The sequence below is a fragment of the Balearica regulorum genome, chromosome 8 (genome assembly GCF_011004875.1).
Source record: "Balearica regulorum gibbericeps isolate bBalReg1 chromosome 8, bBalReg1.pri, whole genome shotgun sequence".
Lineage (NCBI taxonomy): Eukaryota > Metazoa > Chordata > Aves > Gruiformes > Gruidae > Balearica > Balearica regulorum.
The window spans coordinates 29,169,059-29,184,722 of record NC_046191.1 but is presented as its reverse complement, the minus strand read 5'-3'; the positions used below and the strand labels follow the sequence as shown (position 1 = coordinate 29,184,722).

Sequence of the window (15,664 nt, the reverse complement as noted above, 5' to 3'; positions counted from 1 at the left end):
TGAGTTGCTATCTGCCGACTAAGATTAATTGAATATGTAAAACAATAGGTGCTAAGAATTAATACAAGGCTTTGCAATACAAGATGAGTTTTATTCTAGTTTGAATACTTCACACAGCAGCTATAAGTACATTAGTTTTATTGATTTATATTCACAGAATTATTTAAATGTACCCTCTGGTGCTGAGTAGCAGGGATTTTCCAATGCTTGCCACTATGCATTTTTCATTAGAGGCTAGCGAAGGCAGATCCAAACTTTGACTGCCCAGGCAAGATTAATTTCATCTTGACAGCCACAGCCAAAGAGAAGCAGCGTGTTCCGAGAGCTGACCGCTAACCATGGTCTCGCACCACGTACCCCGGCGCGGTTTCCTGGGCTCCCTCCTTTGGTCTCTCCTGCATCGTCAGCATTTCAGTGCTGCCAGGGTATGCTGGCTACCAACCATCCTGGCTCCACCAAGGCTTTTCTGCTGCATTTTGTTTTAAAGAATGAAAATGGATCTGTTCCTATACATAGCTGAAACTCTTATATTAAAACCCTGTCTGTACTGCGCATACTAAACCTGGCCTGATCTTTCAAGGTCGGATGTTTGGCAGGTGCCAATTGTCTGTAGCTGGTACGATGTTTCTTCCATCCAAATGTGACTGTACTGTCTTTTACTTCATCAGATTTCCCCCCCCCCCCCGCCCCCCCCCCCCCCCCCACTTTGGTCTAAAAATGCTCAATTTATTTTCTTGCCCTTCTCTAGTGAGGAGTTTAAAAAAAAAAAAGGGAAAAATGCCAGCAGCTTCATTTCTAGTGAAAAACAGTCTCAAGTTTTCCCTTTAATGGTATTTGCTTGTAGTCACTGGCCAAAGGAAACTGAACTTTTTTAGTTTATAGGGAACTTAGGATGAAAAGAATTAAATTTCCCAGAGAAAAATGAAATGTGATGGGTTTTAGCGTTTAGAAGTGAGGCAAGTGGCTAGGCAAGAAAGGCAGCATTCCCATGGGTTTGTCCTCAGGTTGGGTGAGGGGTGGGAGCTCTTGTAAGGCCCCTTTGCTGCTTGTTAAAGTTATGGGGAGTCTCTGGTGTCTGCTAAGAGGTTGAGCTCATGCTGCAGCTTTTGCTTGAGGGAGGACACTAAGAAGGTGTCTGTCCTTTAGCTGACAGCCCAGTGAAACTAAAACTATCTGAGTTTTCTGTCTTTCCACTAAATTGGGTTAAAATTAGCTGACAGGTTCCAAATGCACAACAGTTCCAAGACACAAGCCTACAGTGTAATTGCATAAGCCACTTTCCTCGGGAACCAAGTTGAAAAGCATCAGTATGTTTTAGAGCACTTCTTATAACAATCATTTTGCGTCTAGTTCAACGTTCATGGTACAGTCTGAGCATGAACTTCGGGAATGCCGGAGGGGTACATAGCTGATGGTCTCTTTGGGAGGATGTATGTGGATGTGTGCATGCTGCAGCAGAAAAACCTTTGGGATTTGGGAGCCCAGCCCTGCAGAGCTGCTCTTGTTAATCCTGCTGATGCGGCTGCGCCCGTTGTCACCTAAAGCATCCTGGAGGGTGGATTGGGGCCGGGAGCTGGAGCTGGGCTGAGCATCCCTCTCCTGGTCCAGAGCCCACCTTTGCCTTGAGTGGGGCCAGCTGGCCCAGGACCCTGTGTCCCTGCACTCAGCCCCTGCCTTGCGCTTGGAGAAGGCGGCTTTGGTAGCGGGTTCGTGAACTTTGCTATGTTTTATAGCCACTAGAGGGGGGTCAGAGACTGCTGGCGTGGGCTGCCTTGCAGCCAGCCTGCCCGGGCTGGGGGCAGCCCAGGTTGGGGGGGGCCTCGGGCTGAGCCCCGCGGTGTGCAACCTGGTCTTTCCTTGCCCTGAGCGTGATTTCAACAGCTTTCCCAGCCTCAGTGGGAATTCCTTTGTGAAGGTCAGTGCTGCAAGCCAGGACGTGCTGTCTGCATCTGGCCATGGGAACGTGGAGATGTGGGCAGGGAGCACTGGGTTATCAGTGCTGGGGAGTCCTTCTAGCCCACGGTGGACATAATAGCTCAGCTCCAGTAACGCTTCATAGCTTGGGAGCCCAGTGGTGTCACCCAAAGACAGCAGTCTAGCTCGCACACAAGCCAGAAACCACCTGAGGCAGCTCTGTGCAAGACCCCATCAGGTCTTCTGGCTCTTGGGTGGAAATCCGCTGCCCGCCCGCCCCCCCTGCACATCCTAGGAGCATGCCCTTTGGTCCACGTGAGGTGGCTGCAAAGCGACGGCAGGGGAAGGATTCTGCCTGTCCAGAATGCACGTAGCATGAGTTGTTGGCGAAGGGGAGGCCCTGAGAGCTGCCGAGGAACATCGGGCTGTGGGGATCGCTGGTGCTGGAGCAAATTCAGCTGGCCAGGAGCAAGTCTGTTTATTGTCTCCAAAACCAGGCATTCAAGGTGCTGAATTTCCTTTGCTAGCAAAGCGCAGAGCAGCGTTTTGTGCCAAAATGAGGAGAGATTTTCAGAACGCTTTTATAGCTTGCTATTTTTCCTTGTGGGGCCCTACATATGATTTTTGTAAAGGGGGAGAAAATGCTGAGGTTTTCATTTCTAGGTGCTGCTCTCCAAACTTTGAGCGATGTGACCCGTATCACTTGCTAACTTCTCATGGACACCTTGGCTAGACTCAGTCAACTTCTGAAGAGGGAGAAAAAGACAAAGAGTCTACGATTGCCCTTAGCAGAGCCTGGCACAGCATTGAGAGGGATTTTTCTTCCTGGGAGCAACATGGCTCTGCTGCCATTGCATGGTGGATGTTCCTGGTGATGCTGGAGCAGGATTCAAAAGCAGGTATCTTGACGGTATGAAACCAGTTCTCTAAGGTCTCATACTTGTTGCTGAGAGCACCCAACCCCTAACACATCATGGGAATAGTCTGTTCTCCATGCCACTGGGAAGTGATGGAGACTGGTTGTATTAATGCAAGGAAAGGATTTGGCCTCCCCAACCCCTCGACACAGCTCTGGGATCGTTTTAAGTGCAAGGCAGTGGATTGTAAATTATACAGCATTTGTAATCAGGAAAACATCTGCTGGGTGCTCTTTCCAGTGGACAGGGCCAGCCAAAGGCTCCAGGACACGATGTGTAGGGGTTGCACCAATCGCCACCTGTCTGCTCCTATAATCGAGTTGATTTTTTATGATCTTGACATCAGCTTTCAAGACGCATGATCTATGTGTTTATTTAGCTGTCTTTCCTGGCGTCCCTTAGTTTTGAACTCCTGTAAATCCTCCCACAGTTGGATTTCTGCACTTCTCAGAGATTACGTTTCCTGACAGTACGTTTCTCTTTCCCCCTCACTTCGGTGACAGCTCAGGCGAGGCTCCAGGGACCAAAGTGTTCAAACCCAGCTCTAGAAAGCTGAGCTCTGACACAGACCGGGTCTAACTTTCCAGGGGCCACGGAACTGGTACTAGTGTAAGCGGGAGAGGTGGCCCAAACGTGCTGCTTTGAGGCCGGAGTCCCCCTCCAGATTCAAAATCTGGTCCAGGGGCTGTGTCATCCTCCAGAACCTGGTGGCTGGACCACGAGGTGGTCTCCACGAGGATGCCTGCTCAGGTCCTGTCTCCACAGCAGGATGATGAGTGGAGTCGGCGTGGCCAAAAAAACCCCTTTTTGTTAAAAAGCCCAAATTCTGGCTGCTTGGGATAGAGATCTTGCACCTCTGATCAGTTCCCAGTGGCCCCTGCCCACTGGTGCACCCAGCTCAATGGGAGTTAACCCACGCAAGGGCTTCCTGGGGATCTCAGCTTGAATAATTCCCAGGAGGTCCTGGTTATAAATGCTTTCATTTTTCACAAAACCGTGTCTTCTTATGGCCTCTTCTTCTGGGGAAGTGCAGCTGGTGCTGTGAACTCTACTGGCTTCCAGATGTGTACAGATGGACAAATACTTGCATACTACCAGGACAGAATACATAGCAGCCTTTGCCTTTTGTGCTTTTTTCCTACCAGCAAAGTAGGGAGAGTTGAGAAGAGCTACAGCCAAGAAACCTGATCCAACTCAACAGGACATTTCCTACAATCTGTAGCCTCTGACTCCAGCAGCTGGGGGTACATCTTCATGGAATAGCTGTGTGAGTGGGAAGACATTATGTGGGCTGATCTGGTTTTCCAGGTGGGTTTTGCAACTACCCTCCCTTTCCCAGCTTGTCCTAGCACCCTTTGCTTACTCCTTGTCCACTTTTGCCCCCCTCTGGCCTTCTTCCCATCCCCCTCGCAGGGCTCTTCTGCCTGGCCCTCACCCCTTCTGCTGTCTGCCCTGGTCCCTCCTTTCCCGGCTCCCATACGGAGAAGGAGAAGAGGAGACTGCCAGGATCCTGAGCTATCCTGGCTCTGCCCCATGTGATGCCTATGTCCCTTGATCCCTGCCTCTCTCCCCAAACTTCCCAGCCACCAGTGACCTGGGAATTAATTTTTTTACAGCATTAACTTAAAAACATCTCTAGAAGGAGTTTCCTGTTTGACCATGTGCTGAGGCCTTCCCCATCTCTTGGAGAGGACCCCTGACTCCAGCAGGTACCGTGCCTGGTATTTTTCCAAAGCCAATGTGAACTTGTCCCTGGTACGAGTTCATATTTGAAGCCTTCTCACTTATGCTTAGCTCAAGCGATATTCCTACTCTCTGCTAAACCTTCTTAGCTTCTGAGCTCCTCTGCTGCCTGCAGCAGCACTCAGTGGTGTCCAAATAAACTGGATTTAAAACTTACATGTATGTCAGGATGTGATTTCCCAGCTCTGTAACCAGGGTACCCACTGTTCCACCCGCCCCACAGTGGGGATGGTGCTGCTTCCCTCTCAGTGCTGCCATTTTAAGAATCCAGGAGGGACAAAGCTCCCGGTAAGGGTCCAGTTTTCCACAGCATTGGCTATAGTTTTCACCTGCTAAGGGTCTGGCTGGGCAGCTGAACATGTAGATAGGTGACAACTCACCTGTATCCATATGACAACCAGATACGTTAGCGCTCCATCACTGCAGTGCTTAGGTGGAGGATGCTTTTGCCGCACCCTCGCGCTGCGACCCAGGGCCATGGCTAAGAAACCCCTGGACGCCACAGGGGAGGCGGTGAGCGTGGCCTAGCTGACGTCTCGGTGCCAGCTTCTCCTTCCCATCCTTCCCAACGTGGTCCTCTCTGCCAGGTCCCCTCAGCCAACCTCATCCCCTTCAGCAGAGGGGGCGAGAAGAATTGATGACTTAACCTGGGATGATTTACTCCTCTGTGTAACGAGATGTAAAAGGATCTCTTTCACACTACGCTGGAGGCTTGCTTTTATGGTCATCTCAAAGCCTTGGCCTGGAAGAAACCTGTTTCCTGCTAGCAGAAGATTGGATACATCTTATCACTTGTGTGTATTTTTGCCTGCCAAGCAATCACAGGAAAACGGAGGAAGAAAGATTGATCTGTAGGTCTTAATTTTATGGGCTTGTGTGGAATCCACCTCCCGTCAATTTACCAACGGTGGTTAGAAGAGCCAATGTCCTTATCATTCCGCTCATCGTGGCTCGGAATAATCTGCCAAATGAGCTATCCCTTTATAAGGGTGTTAACACGTAGAAGAGTGAAGTGGATTTGCACCTCTGATGGCTCCATGGTGCATTAGTGCCTGGCTGAAGCCTGGGTCTTGTTGTGTTGCTCCTTGGGAGAAGGATCTCCCTCTGCAAAATCGCTCCAGGTGGGGCAGGGGATGGAAATGCCCTGGGAGCAAGCAGGTTTTGTGGTGGGGCAGCTGCAGGTTCTGAGCACGGGGGTCTTTGCCTCTGGGTAGCTGCTGACCCCTCCATACCAGGCTGCTTCTCACAGTCACGTATAGTTGGAGTTGCCTTTGCTCTTATGGGGCTGCTTGAACTATGCAAAGGCTGTTCTTGTGATGCTGCCCTCCGTTTAAAAGTGAGTTAGATGGAGCTCGATCTCACAGTGAATTCCCCGTTGCCACCCTCCCGTTTGCAGAGCAGTTCAGCAACCACCGTGCTGGGTGCAGGGCTGGTGAGCCTTGCCCACCGCAGCTCTCGTGGTCAGGCTGTGCCTTCCCATCCCACAGCCTGGGAGCTATCTTCACCACCAAGGGCTGGTGACGTGGCTTCCTAGTGGTGTCACAGCCAGATTTTGCCCTCAAGGTCTCACCTTTGGAGCCAGTACCCATATTAGAAATACAATCCCTCTTTTCTCCCTTTTTTTTTTTAACAGTATCACAGAAGACACAGAGAAATAGAGCTCTTTGCCCAAGGTCACTTACCAGCTCCATAGTCTGGAGTAAGAGCGCCCTGATTTCCTGGCTTGGTGTCACAAGTGTGAATGGCTCCTTGCTCTGATTACGGCGAGGGCTTTACAGTAAGCGGGGAGGGGGAAGCCATATTTCAACATGCTGCTTGCTCTGTCCCCGAGTGCATCCCCTGGGGTGAGAGCGAAGTCAGGAGGCTGCTGTGAAAGGGTTATAGCCGACCTCTGATCACAACCGATTAATGACAGCCCCAGGGAGCGAGAGCCCTTGAGCTGGCAGGAAGGAGGTGAGAGGAGGTGAGTACGGAAAAGCAGCAAAGTTTTAAATACGGCAGCCGGAGTCCAATGTAGAGCAAAACCAGGGGAAACAGCCAGGCTTGGACCCATGGCAGCAGGGCAGAAATGGAGAGGATTTCTCCATCCGTCCCCAGCAGTTTGGATCCAGCCCTTCAATCATCAAAATCCACTCTGATCACACTTGTTGCTCTGAACTGGCTGGTGATGGTTTGGGGCTTTTTTTTTTTTTCTTTATTTGTTTGTTCAAATTAAGCAAAAAACATTGCTGTGAGGGTGGATTAATATTTAACTCCAAGCAGATGATAGCAACAGCACGTGGCTGCTGCCCAGGAGGGTGGAGAGCCCTGCCATCAAACCAGGGAAACTGAGGCAGAGCATCAGGATGGGGCGAGCAAGGCCAGGACCAGGAGAAGCCCCTGCTTCTCCCCATGCCACCATGCATCCAGCTTTGTGCTGGACTCAGCAGAAATCTTCCCTTAACGTAATTAAAGGATGAGCAGAGACGGCTGCGAGAGGAGGCGGCTGTTTATGAGCGCGGAGGAGGGCATGCCGGGAAGATGCTTCATTCCCCTGCTCGAACCGCTGCACGGGAGCACGACCCCCGGGCGAGGATGTGCGTGGCACTCGGATGCTCTCCAGCTCCGCCGCGAAGGGCTGAAAGCAAATTGGCTGTTAATGCAGACAGTGGCCGGCTTGACTCGACACTCCTGCTCTACAAGCGGGTTGCGGGATGGATGAGGAAACCCGTGCTCCTTCCCTAACAGGTCCGAGCCCGCTTGTTAGACCTGGTCAATAGTTTGCTGTCAAAAGCAATTCTCTGTCAAACAGGCGCTGTTTTTTTGCTTTTCTGCCAGAGCAGAATTTTTCTTGGAATATGTCAATTTTAAGCCAAATTTTTTGCTTCTGGTGTGGGTTTTTGGTTTTTTTTTGTGTGGGGTTTTTTTTTTGTTTGTTTGTTTGTTTTTTCTTAAATAGCAGCACTGAAAACAACATCGTTGTCAGCTACTGAAGTCTGAATCTGAGGGCTCAAGCCAGCAAGGTCTCCAAGTGTATTTTTGATTTTATGTCAAAAAAAAAAAATAGTGGAATGGAAGAAGGTTTTTAAGAACTGACTGTCATAGGGGGAAAAAATGTGTGTTAAGGGATGCCAGGAAAATTTCTGGAGGCTTGGTATCTGTAAGTATCTTTGCTGGTCTGTAGTTGTGAGCCTGGGAATGGTTCAGGTGGAGCAGAGTGCTTGGGGACAGGGAGGGTGGCAGCCCAGCTCTGGTGATGTCCAGAGGTCCCTGCTGGTGTGCCCCACTCCCTCTGTGGGTTCGTGCTTGGGTCCCGGGGCCTGGTGCCTCCTCTTCTCTGGTTCAGCTCAATTGGCAATGTTTGCGTTCAACATTAAACACAACAGCTCCTCAATATAATGGAAAACGGGCTGTTTGGAGAAACGCTGCCTGCTTAGCAAAGCTTCGGGTAGGGGCTGTGCTCTGTCCAACGGGGCTTGGAGCAGCCAGCGTGGCTGGCGCAAATGATGGGGACACAACTGCTGTCCCACCTCGGAGGAAGGACAGGGACAATCCCTTCATCCTGCCCTGGCCCATCAGGTTCTGCCTGAACATCCACGGTATCTCTGGCAGCACCACAGTTTCAAGCATTGATGTCCTGGCTCGTTGGCCTGGGAGCCACGTGGGGATATAGCTAAGACCCACGCGAGGGATGTGAGACCACCCCGAGGGACCAGAGGCTGGAGGGTGCCTTGTGCTATGAGGATGCACGGAGGTGGGGGAGAGCTGGTGGGGACCAGCTGGAGAGGCCCTGTGGCCCCAGGTCCCGTACGTGTTGGCTTGGTAGGGCTTTTGGGTGTTGCCAGAGTTAATGCAGGGAGCGCGTGCGCCTCTCTTGTGTGTGTTTATGCATGCAAAGAAGTGCCTGCTGGGGAAGGAGTGGAAGGCTTGTGATTTATCATTGCTCCGTAATGGGTGCCTTGCTTCTAGTGAAAGAGGTCAACCTCCCTGAGAGATACCAAACCCCCTCCTTATTAACGTCCTGTTACAGCTAATGGCTTGGGGTAGGGCACGCAGGTCTTACAAGGAAGGCATTAAAGAGCAGCGCTACTTGGAAGGGAAGCCAAAGAATTTACAGCAATATTTACACAGAGGCTCTCCCCAGAGATAAGGAGGTACACAGTCGGCTCAGCAGATAAGCAGAGCTGTGGGACGAGGCGGAGCAGGCACTGTCGTTTGTGCATCCTGAAGTTCAACAGGATCGAAAGCCAGAGCTGCATGGTGCAGGAGTGGGAGATGCGATTAGGACCACACGTACCAGCTGGGACTCAGCGTCTGGGAGGGACAGACGTTGTGTTAGCTCAGTGTCTTGTAGCAAGGAACGGGGCCAGCAGCACACCTTCGTGTTCCTAGACCTGAGCCCCAAACCTGCGTTTGAAGGTATGGATTAGCACAAGTTAATGGATGTAATTGCTTGTCCTAGTGAAGATGTGGTGATCTGGCCCAGGTTAATGTCCCTGGCAACCACCATCTATCCTGTCCACCATACTCTTTTTGTGACCTGTAGGTTGACGGTTGTTTCTCCAGTGGGTCCTGCTAGTGCCTAACAGCTCCACCTTCACGAGCTCTGCCTTGACCCCACCTGGCCGTGTCCTGGGGGAGCCCCAGGGACCCACCTCACAGGCAAAAGGAGAAAGGCAGACCTCCCCATCTCATTTGAGGTGAAATATAATTCCTTAACATCCATGTGTCCCAGAATACAGGTTGTGCAAGATCATCCAGGCTGGGAAGCAAGCGAGAAACTTCAGCTCTTTCCTGTCCAGCTGACATTGCGGTCAGGTCCCCCTTCCCTAATGCTTTAGCTCCAGGCTTGCTTTTTCATACACCTTCCCCATTTGCTCCGACAGACCTGCAGTGCATCTGCACTCGATTGTCCCTCTCCTGTGCAGGCTGAAGATCCCCCAGACCATTCTCTGCCTCCTCCATCTGCTTCCTGCCAGACAGGCCAAAATCTCACATCTATCTATCTGCCTCATCCGGCAAAATCTCCTGATCCAAAACCTGCTGAAGACAAAAGGAGTTTCATTTGTTTTTTCTCATCGGCAGCACTGATGGATCTAGCTGTGTCTGCGGTGGAGAAACCAAATAACCCGCCGTGCAGCAATCCCTAACGACACAGCCCAGTCTGCTCCGTGCCCCCTTCCTGCATCAACCAGCAACCTCCCTGTGCCTCCCATCTTGCTCCCAGCTTCTTTTTATGTGCTCAAATCACCCACGGCCACCACCTCATCCTGCGCTAGACCACATCTCCGCTTCACCGACCTCCCCAGCCCTAATAGCACTCGACCACCGATCTCCGAGCACTCCATCCATCATTTGACTAGCACATTATTTATTTACCATGGGGGAGAGAAGGGAGTTGGGTTGTCTGGAGAATGTATTAAATTTTCATTTGTTCTCATTGATTCCTGAAAGGAAATTGCTGAGTTATGCCATCAGGGTGGACTAGTTATGATATGGAGAGTACCTACTAGAGGGAGGCGCTGGATGGGAAATAGGGACGGAGTTAAGCTTATTTTGAATATTAAATTAATATTACAGTGACCGTTTAGCTAAGCAACCTCATGAAATCTATCTGAGCCTGTTTTTTCTGCTTCCCTTAGTCTCTGCTGTAGCTGCTTGCCCAGACTCTTGCTGGTTTCGCTTGCCATATGGGACACGTGTGGTATTGCTTCCTCCTGGCTGCTGGGTGAGTAGTTCTTGCTTGCAGGTTTCTCCACCGACTCTACTACGCACCGTGTGTAGGAGCGGCTGCTGGCGAGGGCTTGTTCCCCGTCTGCAGGAGCTGCGCGGCCTCTTCCAGCCCATCCCGTTTGGTTTGGAGACAGTTGCCTTAAGTATTTCTTCTCTAGGCATGTCTGGGTTCTCTCCCCCTGAATTTCCACTGTGGTAGTTAGCACATTATTTATGGCAATTTTTTCCTATTTTTTTTAGTATGTGCTAATATTGTAAGTTGCATAAAAATCCTGACGTTTGCATAGGACTCCTCGTCATCCCAAAGTTGCTCATTTTTCTTCCCCAGCCAGAACTGGCATCCCAGCCAAAAGTGATGATTATGGTTCAGGTTTTCCACGCTTTGAAGCCCACCAAGAATTGACTTGGAGTCTCAGCTGAGGATTGGCTTACATTACTTCATCTTAGACTGGGTTCCTAACCAAGTTAAACAAGAAGCGTTGTTTAATCCTGATCAGACACCAGGGTTGACCTAATCTGCTTTCAGAGCATGTCTTTGGAGGAAATGGTGCAACCTTCTCATGCGAACAAGACAGTGAAGCAGTTGTCCTTGAGGAAAGGTCTTGTGGCTGGGAGTTTTGAGGACCGTTTTCTGGGTTAAAATGGCAACCTGCGTCTCGTGATGTCTGAGGACTGTGAGCAGGGGAGGGTCCCCACCTCTCTGAAGAGGTCACCTCCATCTCTGGCCCCTCTGACCCCACTCACTGCCTCCTGGCACAGTGAGTCCTGAATTCAGGGAAACACAGCATAGAAGTGGGGTGGTTTTACCAGGGTTTTTATTTTTGCAGTCTGGAGGATAATCAGGGGTCCTCGAGTTTCTGTGGGAGTTGAAAGAAAGGACAGAGCAAACTGGCACTGTTCCCAGTCCAAAATGTTTTCACTAATTGCATGCAACCTTCCTTACAAGACAGAGAGACTGCAAATACCACCGGCAGTTTAATTACCACTGCTAGTTCACATTGATCTTATTTATGCTGCTCCCGGTGCTGCGTGTGTGCAGTGCGTGTGTGTATGTGCAAGGCAGGAGCGGGTTGTGTAGGGAATCGCCAATCGCTGGCGGGGGAGGAACTAAGGAATATGTATATTTGTGTTTATTTGGGGGTCTGGGGGTTTTCCAAAGAGCCCTGGCATACCAGACAGCCGTACCCCAAATAGCCATCGGTGGTGTGGGTGGGAAAGGGACTGCGTGAAGGCGAATACGGGCGCAGGGGCCATGCGTCGGGTGAGATTGGTTGGATTCCCGGGCCCGTTTCCCAGAGCCTGCTTGGCTTAGCCACCACTCTGGCTTAACTCTGAGCCCCGGCAGCGGATTGCTTCCCCTTTGCTAACCTTCCCCTCCTCAAACGCAATGCGTTTCCTCCCCATCCCGAAGGGAGGGAGAAAGCGGCACGGGAGGAATCCGACATGAGCAGGCTGATGGCTGCCGTCCCAGTGCAGGCTCAGCAAATGGGGCTCGTGATGGATGAATGTTCAGGGCAAAAAGTAATAAAATGGGCCCCAGTCATGTAATCTTCCATTAAAATGAAATGCATACCAGAAATGAGGCATTTCTGCAGCTTGTACCATCTCCCACGGAAGATCATGAATAAAAGAGGCAAGTGTACTGTTGACAGATGCCGGCATGCATAAAGGACAGTTCCTATAAAGGCAAAGCCTCGGCTAACAGATGGACTAAAGATGTGAGATGCAGGAAGATTTACCAGTCTAAATAATTCAAGGGAATGTCGTATGGGGAGGCAGTGCTGGAGAGGGGAGCCGGCAGAAGGTACAGATGGAAAGGCAGGCCAGGCCTTTCCCACAAACCCATTAAGAACATCGCTTGTCTGAGTGACAGTATGTCGCACAAGGCACCAGCAGAGATGGGTGGATTTGCCTCCAGCACTCCTTCTGCAAGGTCAGGAGAAGAGGTAATCTCAAAGGTTGCAACTTTTTGAGGGCATGCTTTGCCTCCTGCAAGGCTGCTTTCTCCAGTCTTCCTCCTTTCCCTCCTCTTCCTTGCTGTCCCTGCGCCTGCTGCTGGGGAAAACAGGAGCATGGAGGTGATGCTGAAACCACAAGCGGAGGGTGGAGGTGGCAAAGGTGTTCTGTGTTCCCCTTGCTCTTCTCTGCCTTGGTCAGGTCCCTGGGGGTCCTTTGGACTTTGAAGGTGCCTGGGGGCTACTGCTGGGTGCCCTGTGTCCATTGCGGGGCACTTTTAACCCTGGATGCCTGCAGGAGGGTGAGCAGGGCCAAGTGCAAGGGGCGCCTTGGTGAGACCCTGAAGGGTGGGTGCATTTGTGTGGGCAAAGAGATGCCCGGGTGCTGTGTGGGAGGGAAAGGGCTGCAGTAAGAGGAGCAGCCGGCGTTGTGAGCAGAAGGGATGCTGGTGTGTTTGGGAGGGAAACAGCACCCCAAAGAGCTGGCCAGGAGCTGCAGCGTGGGATACAACCCCTTCAGACCTTCATGCCTGAACACAGTCCCCCTTGGACCGGGTGGCCGTGCGGGTGTCCTCTTTGTGGTTGCCAAGACCGGCTGCTGGCGTGCACAGGGCAGCTTGGCGCTGCAAGAACACTGCACGTCCAGCTCTTACAGCTGGGAAGTGGGAGTATTCGGCTCATCTGCAGAACATGGGTCCTCCTGGCGCGACCCTACGTGCCCGTGAGCGCAGAAAGTTGAAGGGTTGATGTTCCACACTGTGAAAGGGGCTGCCTTGGCTGTCCTCTACTGGGGGCTCGGGTCTTCCATGCATGCATCAGTCCAGGGGCTCAGACACTTGATGGGGCACTTGGTGGCCTTGCAGAGCTTGGTGAGGGGACGCGGTTGCTGTGTGCCAATAGAGATGTTACCGTGCCCTGATGCCAGGGTGATGGGAGCTGGAAAAATTGTGTGAATCTCCCCAACCATCAAGATGAAGGCTGAGAAGGGCTGGCTGAGGCGTTGCAGTGTGTTGGGAGGGTCTTGGCAGCGCAGGATGCTGGGGATGTGCCGATGTAGGAAAGCAGCGTGGGGCATCGTGGCAGCTGAGCACAGGGCTGCTCGTCACCTCTGGAGGTGCCCAGGCCCCCTCTCCCCCTGCCCCCTGGGGAGCCTGGGGTTGGCTTGGTGAACGTGAGACATTTTGGGAGAAGGGGGAAGATAAAGGGCAAGATGCAGAGGGTTAGATAGAAGTCAGCGGCAGCTGCTTGGCAGAGATTGTGCGCGCTCTCCGCTCGGAGAGGATGCCTTCCCCGGGCTCGTCAGCCGTCTGCAGCACCGCGATTAATCATTGGTGTCAGAATCCCTAATCCTATTCAATGGAAAACAAACAACGCAGCATCCAGCCCTGTGCTGAGCCCAAGCAATTAGCATGTTTACATGGACTGGGGAAGCTCAACAAAGAGTGGCCAATGGGGGCCATGGGAAATGAACCCTTGTCAGCCCCTGATGTTCAAAGTGCCCCGGGATCCCCGGGCTCTGACCCAGGCCCAAGCTTGAAATGCGGCTTGAAGCAGTTGAATCCAGCTACTTGCTACCAAAAAATGATTTTTCTTGACTACGGCTCAGGGCTGTGCAAGTGTGGGCAGCTGCTGGAGCAGGGGGCTGTGTCTGATATGGATGGTCAGCTGGGGAAATGGGGGTCTGGAGGGGGTAAGGGGTTTGCTCCTGGTTTGGCTTTAACTCAGTAGCAAAAGTAGCAGCCATAGCCTTTGCCATTTCAGGAAACTCAACCCTGCCACCAACTCCTCATCCCCGTTCCTCCTGCCCCTCTCTGGCCCATGTCGCTGGAGCTACGTGTCTCTGGCTGAAATCAGTTTGATGTCTCGTGCTTGGGGTGAGTGCTGAGCTCTGCTGGGCTCAGCCCACCGAAGGGCAGGGTTGGGGCCGTGCAGGACCAGCATCCCTGGTGTGCAAGGGCTGTGCCTGCGGGGCTCAGGCCTCCCGCGTAGACTTCGAGGAGGTTTAAGAGGCAGGGTACAAGGAAGGAGGCAGGACTCAACAGCTATACGGCTGTCCCCTGTGCGTGTTCCTGGTGGCTTGCAGCAGCTACCTCAGATGAAACTCTCCCAAAACAAGAGCAACCCAATGCTTCTTCAAAGGTGATGGTGATGATCTGCTGAGGAAAAGGCCCTCTGGGCGTACCTGTGGTTTCTGCTCATAACTCACGTACCTGAACTGGCTTTACATCTGCCAGCCCAGCGCCTGCGGCAGGACTCGCCCAGGTGAGCTGAGCAAGTCACTGTGACAGTGCTTGGGTTGCCACAGAGGCCCTTGGCCACCGGGTGGGTCCATACGGACCCCACGAGCCGCAGCCAGCGTGGGCTGCCCTGCCTGAGCTCTTCTGCCCCGTGCCCCTCTCCTCTCCTGGGCTTCAAACTGCCCCCGTCCTCTGGCAGTCCTATTTTCTGCACGGCACTGTGCTCAGTGTCTCTGGACAACCTCTGCCCGTGCTATCCCCCATCCCAGGATCACTCCCAGCGCCGGGTGAGCCGCATTCGGGGTGAAGTCCGAGACACTCCAGGATGCACGATGGGGCATTCCTGGTGTGGTTTATCCATCCAGCAGAGAGGCTGAGACCCACTCTGCCCTGCCCGGCTCCCTGGGGAAGACGTTCAGACCTTGCTAAGAGGTGGTGGGGAGACCAGGAGTTCCTGTAGCACCACCGACCACACGGGTCTGCCCAGGGGGTACGAGGGGCAGGTTAGTCCCACGTTGCATTCGGCAGGTGCTGGGGTAAGCCGTAGTGCAGAGAGACATGCAAGAGAGAATTATTGAACAGGGCTCTGCAAACACGATTTCAAACAGATAGCAAACAGCAAAACATAAGCTACGTTTCTGTAGGACCTACCAGAAGCTGGGTGACAGTTTAGGTATGGGAAAAACAGAGTTTATGTTGAAGCTTTGAGTGACCTGTGGAGCTTCTGGGCTTGGGAAGGAGTGAGACAGCCCTCACAAGTACTCGATCCCTCTCGAAATGAAGTGGCTTTCCTGGGTACGCAGCTTTCCTGCTTCCCTCCCAGAAATACATCTGATTTTTGGGGGGGTTGGAAAAAAGAGGATTGATTCAAATAAAAATGTATTTGTACGAGAAAAATTATTTACTTCCATGAGAAAACACATAGTTTGAGGCAAATTTATGGCTTTGGCCTGGTCATTAATATCTGGTTGTCAAAAAGTATTGGTTTGAACAAAAATATGTTGTAATAAAAATGCATTGTTTTGAAGAAATTTATTGTCCCCATGAAAACCTATTCAATTCAGAAAGATATGTTGATTTCAATGAAAATCTATTTGTTTTAAGAGACAGAGAGAGAGAGGGGAGTCGCACTCAGCTGAGAACCAGGGGCTTCTCTCTGTACAAATCTCCCTGCAATCCTGCAGTA

At 51.8% G+C, this 15,664-nt stretch overlaps 1 protein-coding gene and 2 long non-coding RNA genes across 3 annotated transcripts in view; 2 read left to right on the top strand and 1 right to left on the bottom strand.

Moving 5' to 3' along the window:
- The window catches only part of LOC142602689 (uncharacterized), a 33,613-nt gene extending 29,526 nt beyond the window's left edge, over positions 1–4,087 (top strand). The window contains exons 5-6 of the long non-coding RNA XR_012836452.1: positions 2,578–2,813; positions 3,977–4,087. This is a non-coding gene — a long non-coding RNA (uncharacterized LOC142602689). The remainder of the gene's footprint in view (positions 1–2,577; positions 2,814–3,976) is intronic.
- The window catches only part of KLHL20 (kelch like family member 20), a 494,534-nt gene that overhangs the window by 207,153 nt on the left and 271,717 nt on the right, over positions 1–15,664 (bottom strand). The gene's annotated exons all lie outside the window — the stretch shown is intronic.
- The window catches only part of LOC142602792 (uncharacterized), a 70,356-nt gene continuing 64,851 nt past the window's right edge, over positions 10,160–15,664 (top strand). The window contains exon 1 of the long non-coding RNA XR_012836591.1: positions 10,160–10,281. This is a non-coding gene — a long non-coding RNA (uncharacterized LOC142602792). The remainder of the gene's footprint in view (positions 10,282–15,664) is intronic.